The following is a 9294-nucleotide window of genomic DNA, read 5'->3' as shown; positions in this document are numbered from 1 at the left end:
AATGAAATCACAAGGACCACTGGACAAAATTTTTAGGTCAATTTTCAACAAATAAGATTTCTATTGGCAAAGAACACAATACCCATGTTTGGCTGGATTTATTTGTTTCGAAATGCTAGGTTAACATAAAATAATTCGAAAGGAGATGCATTGAAAAAATGCCAGGGCTATCCCGCTAGTTGGATAGACGACTTCTCAATATTGGAAAAGCATCTTGGAAGAGTTAGAGTTTTAGTGGGTCGAAACATCCGGTAGAGAAGTGCTACTATAAAGGTTGGGGCTAATATAAAACAGTGATAAGAAATTATTAAATTATAACCAACATGTTCATTTCGCAATGTTGGTCTTTCCCCTCTAATGATATGTCTATTAAAGAATATAATTTTATAGAAAACAAGACTAGTTCCCCTAAGTAACTTTCTAAAACTATTTAGTGTATCATAACTTAACATGCTTGTAATGCCTTTTCAGACTGTATATTTAAACTATCATGTGTTTTTTTACAGTTACAACCACATCTGAAGTGGCTACAGGATTGTTAAAGATACTGAATGGAGAATTGTATGACTGTGTCTTGATAGATGCTGACATAAGTGAAATGGATATGGTGGATTTTCTCCATCAAACTTTTAAGCATCAACCTCATTTATCTATAATTAGTAAGAGTTAAATTTATACTTTGATTAGTTGGAAATTTGACATACACACGACATCTTAATCCACATATATTTCAATTCTCACTAACATATATTTTCTTCAACTCTTTAAAACCTTATGTAGTGATGGCTTCCCATAATACTCACATGCGACTCCTTAAGGAAATTGTAGAAAATGAGGCGGTTTTATATCTCCCAAAACCATGTGGTCATAAGGAGATTTGCAATATTTGGAAACATGTTTGTAGAAAGATAATATCATTTGAAGGATGTAACTACTCAAATGGAGAATCACCTGAAGAAAACCAAGAGCCCAACATCTTCAAGAGGGTTGATCAGGTAGTTAAGCAATCAACAAATCTCAACCCCAAATTTATCAATAACAACTTATCATCAGAAGGTGTCACTCAAGAAGGACTAAACATTAATTCACTGGAGTATAATGCCATGTTTAAGCCAGTTACATATGAGGAAGTACGAGGCAATGATCATGATAAAGAACATATTCATGAGCATAAGAGAACAAATGACCAACTTGTTGAGGATGACAAATATTATAAAAAGATATTTGATACCAAGAAGCGGATTTCATGGACGAGTGTTCTTCACAAAAAGTTTGTTGAGGCAATCAATACACTTGGGAAACAAAGTATAGTATATATATCCACACATCCTCTTGAGTATTTCATTTAACTAATTTTGAAGTCAATATATAGTATTTTTTTACATTTTTGTTATTTTGGAACTATTTATTTTACTTGTTATTAATTGTTCTATTTCACATGATTTAATGTTTACAGAAGCTTATCCTTCTGCAATTCTAGAAGCGATGAATGTTCCGGGACTCACACGTAGTCAGATCGCGAGCCACCTACAGGTAACTTACTTATATGTTCATCTCCATATTTCTACTGCTTTTCCTTCACTATTGCAAGTTTTTTAGTTTCCAACTTCAGGCTCTTATTCTTATTTGGTTATGATGGGAATGTTCCATATTTTATACTTTCAGAAATACCAAGAACATCAAAAGAGTATCAAGAAACCAACCTTGATACCACAAAAGAAAAAGCAAGTAGAGAGATATGCTTACAACAGATGTGGGCAATCGACCCCAACTAATGATTATGAATCCATCCCTCAATCCAGTAACATCCAGCCACCATTGACGCTTAATTCTATAGGAATGTCTTACATGACCATAAACAACATCAAGGCTCGACTGCAAAGAGCTCCTCCGTTACCTGTACCACAACCAAAAACCACCATTAATAACTCTTATAGTGATCAATCAACAGATCATAGTTTTTGTCATACTTCATTGGGTGAAACAAGCAAGATCATTACTTTTGGATTAGTTGAAAGCTGTAACAGTATTATTGGTCAAAGAAATGAAGTTCAAATGACAACAGATACTTATGAAAGTACAACGGGGCCACTAAAGGATGGTGAAACTATAGCAATGACCCCGATGGATTTTGGTGAAGTTGTGGCTCCAGTAGATGCAACTAGTTCACTGACACCGCTAAATTATTCAGGAACTTCAATAGAGAAATCGGTCTCTGGAATGGCACCTTCGTATTATGGTTTAGGAACTGGGTTGCAACCATTAGAGGGTTTTGCACTTGGTGGAGAAAACTATGATCTTGAGATGCGCGAGATATCAAATGTGTTTGGGATGATCAATTCCAATGGTGGTCATACTTCAGCTTCATCAAATCATAACTATCTTATTCACTCTCAAGATTTGCAAGGAAAAAATGAGAATTTATCTCCAACATTTCTACATATACCAACTGATCATGATGATGTGGGGCATTCCACAAACCCGAACTTTTCTAATTCAAATTTATATCCATTTGGAGTTGGAAGTGTTGGTTATTCTAATCCTCATTTTCCCAGTGACGAAAATAACAGGCAAGCACAAACATTGCCACCTTTCAACTCTCTTGGATTGGTGGATGGGATTGAACGTACAGCCATGGAAAGTGATATGTTTACAGATGAAACACAGTATCTTCTTGATATGACCGTGAATCTTCTTGATGAACTTGATGATGATTTAATAAATGGACCATGGTAGTTTTCATCATCTATTACCTCTTCTATAGCCTAGTCACATGTTCATCACTTCATATGTCAATGTGATGAAACGTATCATTTTAATAACCTTCTAATAAGTTTATGTAAAATTACTATGTCCTTTTGAAGTACTGCGATAAAGATAGGATTGTTGTAAGTTGTATGTTGTTATAATTATGTAGAAGACTTATTTTGATGTGGGGTTATGTGTTTGATGGAAAATTATGTCGTGATATTTGAATAGAAGGTTTTACATAATCTTAAAATAAGAATTCATGTGATTACAAAAATTATTTTCTTCCTTATATAACAAACTTAAAAAAGAAACATTCTATTTTATCAAAACAAATTTACATGAGCATTAAATGCAATTTAACCCATTTATTTGGGTTAAGAGTAGTACACACATATATTCACATACACACCACAAGTTATTTTCCTACTTAAAGAAATTATCAAGGAAAAACTCATTTGAAATTTTTACATAGTAGGGACAAATTTTTGACAGAAAAAAACCCTATTGCGAATTTTGTTTTATTCGGTAACATGTAATTAATTTACCGACCGCGCAATTTTATGGGTAATTCTATAGTTAAACTACCTACGAATTACCAACGGAATTAATATTTTCTTGAAAAAAGTTTTCATAGAAAACTTATTTATTTTTAACCGGCTTATTATTATTATTATTATTATTATTATTATTATTATTATTATTATCTTTCATAATATTTTTTTATTATTATCTTTTTTTTGTATCCGACAATTTTATTAAACGCATCCTATCAAGTGACTAGGTATAGGAAAAGAAAACATATAATGGAAAATACAACGTAAGATCAAAAAGGACAACTCCAACACGTCAAATTGTACTTTCCGAATTTACCCATATGTTTAACACCCTGGGGAAGATTCAATCCCCTCTTGAAAGTGACTATTACATACTCTGTAAGTATGGTTAAGTTGTTCTTTTTTAATAAAGCTTTGTCTTATATACTATAGTCCATTTTCTATCAATAAATTAAATAAGTTTGGTTCCTATAGATTTTAAGCCCACACACAAATTGGAGCTGATGGTTTAGTTATGCAATAAGATCTGATAATTTTCCCTGTTAACTAGGTTGGGTGGGTTTCCAAATATGAAGAAAGATGGAACTTCACATGCTGCAAAACTGGTTCAGCCAGTTTTAAAGTTGATACAGGAGGATAACTCACTATACATCAACTGTTGTCAAGGCTGATGCAAATAATTGCATTCGTGGAGCATCAGGTTTGTAGTCTTATATTGATTTAGATGATTAATCACTAATTGCTTGTTGAATATTTCTTTCTTAATTTTTTACTTATGATTTCATATTAGGGGCATATCTCATTATAAATCCTTCTTGGAGTAATCTTTCTGGAGACTGGCATGTGGGATATAAACTAGTGTATGAGGTTCTTACATACACACTCATTACTCGTTTGAAGGTGGGCTCTACTTTATATGTCATTTGAAAAGCAACATTTCATATGCTCATTTGGAAGTTATCAAACCGGTTTCTTAGATTTTTTATGCATGTGAATTTGTAATCTGAAACAGAAAGAAAGAAAGACAAAATGGAATGAAAAGAATCAAGAAACAATAGCCGAAGCTGTGAAGCAACTTGAACAGTTTGACAAGGTTGTCCAAGTTTATTCTCATATTTACAAATCTGCCCTTTTCCAAAATCTAACAAGTTTCCCCTATCTTTAGAAGCAAACAAAAGTTGTTGAGTTGATTTCAAAAAGTACTCGTGAAGACCTACAAGATAGAGTTGATTTCACATGTGAGTGCTATATCTCTTTGATTAAAGTTATTCTTTTTATTCTTATTGGTATGTAGTTGTACTTATTTACTTGTTCTTTACATGTGTTAGAGCTATGAAGACAAGGGCCCTGTTATTGATGTTGTTGTATGGCATGATGGAAAAGTCTGGAGGGTTGCCCTTGACACACAAAGTCTCGAGGATGATCCAAAATGTGGAAAAATTTCTGATTTTTTCCCCCTAACTAAGTTTAAGTATACATTCCTTCTTCACATATTTTATTTTAATTTCTATTTTATACATACATATATTGCCAATTTATTTTTCAGGATTGAATGAAAGTACGATGTATTTAACAAATTAGACGCGTGTACTTTCGTGACCAATGTTTACAATTAATGAAGGTGCTATTTTTAGTATAGTTACTGATAGCTCGCCACATGGCACTCATGTAGCTAACATTGCAACCGCTTTCCACCCACAAGTATTAATGAGTTAATCACTTAATCTGAACAAACTATACATGGCATGGTTGTTCCTTTTTGACTTAATGTGGACAAAATCACAAAATGACTTAATGGGTTATACACTTATACTAAAGATGTAAACACCACATGGCACTCGTGTTCTGCCTTCTGAAATGCAAGATGTAAACACCACTAAAATCTCTCTCTCTCTCTCTCTCTCTCTCTCTAATAAAAGTTTAATAAGCAAGAACTGATATATGTTCTTGTAGATGGAAGGGGAGAATGGCTAGCTAGGAAAGAGCTTCGCAAACGAGGCAAGAAATATTTTATTGGGCTTGCAAAGTGGGGTTCAACCACCTCATCTCATATAACTTGCACAGATGTTGCAGGAACTTTCGGGTTTGTAAACTATAACTTTATCAACTTCAATTCTTATTTTATTTTCTTTATAGCCAAATTTACGGAAATATTCTCTCTCTCTCTCTCTCTCTATATATATATATATATATATATATATATATATATATATATATATATATATATATATATATATATATATATATATATATATACAACTGTCAGTCTCATGCTTGTCTCAAAAGCTTCTTTAATGCTCACAACCTGTTGAAGGAAATAGCAATGTACTATGTTAATCAATTGTTATAGCATGCTCACAACCTGTTCAAAGTGGAATTCCTTTAAAAAAAATTTGATGTCTGGACCTTAAATAAAAAAATCAAGAAGAAACTAGCTAAGATGTTGACTGTAGATTTACTTGGTGCATAGTGATTGTTAATTATATATTTCTTAAATTGTTAATCAATTTTTATACAGGTATGGGCTGTATTGAAGCTTGGATTCTTGGAAAAAGGTATGTTACTACATGTGTATTAAATTTTAATATTTTATAACATAGATTGATGATGCTTGAAGCCTTTCTGAATACTATTGTGTTGATAATGAAAACAGGTATCATGTGGAAACAGAAGCATTACAATAGGAAGTAGAAACAAGGTGTTCCTTAATAGCAATGTAGTATTAGGTTATATAGTTAGGGAAAACCTCTTAATAAAAATGTACAATCGGATCCCCTTAATACCAATGTATTACAATTTTTTGACATCATGTTATGGATGAAATTGATTGTTTTGGTATCTATTTGTTTCCATATTTTTGTATTATGCGTAAATGAGTATCGTAAAGACGCGTCGTAAATGTATATCGTAAATGGTTGCTGAAGTTTATGACATGCAAATGCGTGTCATCTTCATTTATGACAGGGGCTTGAATGATACGCAATGCGTGTCCTAAACGTGCGTCGTAAGGTTACGACACGCAAATGCGTGTCGTCTTCCTTTATGACAGGGGCTTCCTTGATACGCATTGCGCGTCATAAATGTGCGTCGTAAATGCGTGTCATAAATGCGCGTCGTAAATGCGCGTTGTCTATAGACGACACGCAAAAGCGTGTCGTCTCTCGTTATGACAGGGCCTTCCTTGACACGCATTTGCGCGTCGTCTGAGCATTTTACGACACACATTACGCGTCGTAAAAGGCTGTTTTTCTAGTAGTGATATTAGGGTTTGGTCCAAGTCACGTACGCCCTGCGTACTAGTGTACACTCAGCGTACTCGCGCAAGACCACGTACGGCCAACGTACCAACATGTATGCCCAACGTACCCATGCTAACCCCAAAAATATGAAAATGCCATAAAGGGTCACTTTGCAAATAATCATATATTAAGGGGAAAAGGGTAAATACCTAGAAGAACAAGATGTTACAGTCACTACACTAGACCATCCCTAGGTGTACTAACACCCATACGCTACTAAGAGCTGCAACTAACTTCTTAGGCGCTCCTCCTAGGATTCTCCTCAATCAGGCTTTTACCCATGCTGTTTGCTTTGTGCATGCTTGTTGTACACAATACATGATCATATATACTATCGAATAAATGACTCTAACCTAATCCCACAACCAAACAAGGAATAGAAAATAAGGCCACGTAAATTATTCTAAGGCTATGTAATCCTAACTGTATGCAACTATACAACACACACTTAGCAATCCATATAATCAAATAGCATATAACAAGAAGTTCCTTAGGCCAAGGCATCATAGAAATCAGACAATACTATCATATAGTTCCTGAAGGAATCTTAGCCTATCCACTAGCATGCATTTCTAACAATTCACATATCAAGAAGTTCAAATTCAAAATATATAACAAGTATCTGTATTTTAGGAATCACTTTCCTATTGGGTCTCTGGCTGACTATACACATCACATCTCCATGTAAAACCAAGGTCGAGTCAAATGTCCATGTTCACGATACCAAGCCAACAATCAAACAATAGCATGGCAAGAGACAGATCCCACGTCTCTAACCCAACTGTCTTATTAAAATTTCTTTTTCAAAAACGTTTGTGAAAATTCTTGGATCCTGGTTTGAGTTTGGATTCACACAAGTTTTCCTCCAAATCCATTAAACAAGGGCTCCGATACCAAATTGTAACTTCCCATTTTGACAATAAAAATTTTCATTTTTTATTATGGTAAAACATCATGTTCATAAAATCCAAGTTAAGAAAATCATTTGTTCTAAAATACATTTGTTTAAAATAAGAGTAATATGAACATCTGAGAATATCCATAGTTGTTGATGAATGTGTATAGTCACGTCTTCTCCTTCCCACGATCACTACGGGTACCTAAAACACATTAAATCCACAACTGTAAGCCAAAGCATAGTAAGTTCTCCTAAAATACCGCACATCATAATATTCATATGATGCATGCACATCTGGCCCACAACACGAAGACTGGATTGCCCCGAGCCCACAAGTTGTGACTGAATTACCCCCGACCCACAACATAAGACTGGATTGCTCCCGATCCCAGAGCTTATGACTGGATTTCCCGGTCCCACAACATAAGACTAGATTGCTCCCGGGTTTGATGGCCTACAACATAAAGCAGTATCGCCTCAACCCAAGCACACTACAATATGTTGAAATATAAAACAAGCAAGCAATCAAGCAAACACATAAGCACTGGCAACTATCTACCATAGTCTACCTATCCACCAACTCATTATTGGACACCAGGCTTCATACCACACGTTACCCCACAACCGAAAAATTTCCAAGGAATGCATAGCTATATGTTACCAGAGGTGAGATAGACATCCGAAGAACTGATAGCCACAACCAAACAAGGAATAGGCAAGAAATCCTAGATCAATAGTTCTCAGGCAATCCTACGTGACTACATATAGCCCCTAAGGCACTCCACTAAACGGTCACCATCCTTCTGGTACTCTACCCAGTACACCCATACTCATATATCCTAACGTACAAGGATACACACTGCAATACATAATATAATGAGGAAACAAACCTCAATCGAAGACCCGAGAAACACAACAACACGCTCCCTCCCTGTACTGATTAATCTCACAAACCGACTAGCACCAAACCAAGGTAGAACCTTAATCAATAACTCAGTTCCTTTAAGTTTGACCCAAAGTCAAACTAGTAACAAATTCAACTGTTAAAGGTCAACAAAGTCAACGTCGACAGCCAACGACTCCCCATGACATAGCAAGCTCTTGGTTACGTTGTGGCCAGCTAAGGACAAAACAATCGATCATCATAGTACTATCACGACGTGGCAAGCCCTTCACCACGTTGGGTTTGCAAGGGGGGCAATATGAGGGATGGAGGAGGATAAAAGGAATGGTTTTGGGGCTATAAGGGTGTTTAAATAGTGCACAAACCCTAAATATTAGGGTTTGGTCCAAGCCACGTACGCCCTGCGTACTAGTGTACGCTCAGCGTACTCACGCGAGACGAGGTACGCCCATCGTACCCATGCTGACCCCAAAAATATGAAAATGCCATAAAGGGTCACTTTGCAAATAATCATATATTAAGGGGGAAAAGGGTAAATACCTAGAAGAACAAGATGTTACAATCACTACACTAGACCATCCCTAGGTGTACTAACACCCATATGCTACTAAGAGCTGCAACTAACTTCCTAGGCGCTCCTCCTAGGATTCTCCTCAATCAGGCTTCTGCACTGCTGTTTGCTTTGTGCATGCTTGTTGTACACAATACATGATCAGATAGACTATCGAATAAATGACCAAACAAGGAATAGAAAATAAGGCCACGTAAATTATCCTAAGGCTATGTAATCCTAACTGTATGCAACTATACAACACACACTTAGCAATCAATATAATCAAATAGCATATAACAATAAATTCCTTAGGCCAAGGCATCATAGAAATCAGG

The 9294-nt window shown here is 35.3% G+C and overlaps 1 long non-coding RNA gene across 1 annotated transcript; it reads left to right on the top strand.

Moving 5' to 3' along the window:
* Nucleotides 1–3840: 3840 nt before the first annotated feature.
* LOC145129585 (uncharacterized) lies at nt 3841–4205 on the top strand. The gene is made up of 2 exons (XR_013717554.1): nt 3841–4005; nt 4096–4205. It is a non-coding gene; the product is annotated as an uncharacterized LOC145129585 (long non-coding RNA).
* Nucleotides 4206–9294: the final 5089 nt, after the last annotated feature.

This window comes from Lactuca virosa, chromosome 8, assembly GCF_052849685.1.
Source record: "Lactuca virosa cultivar CGN04683 chromosome 8, Lactuca_virosa_CGN04683_v6, whole genome shotgun sequence".
NCBI lineage: Eukaryota > Viridiplantae > Streptophyta > Magnoliopsida > Asterales > Asteraceae > Lactuca > Lactuca virosa.
Note: the sequence above shows the minus strand (reverse complement) of the source record. Positions and strands in the feature narration are given on the sequence as shown.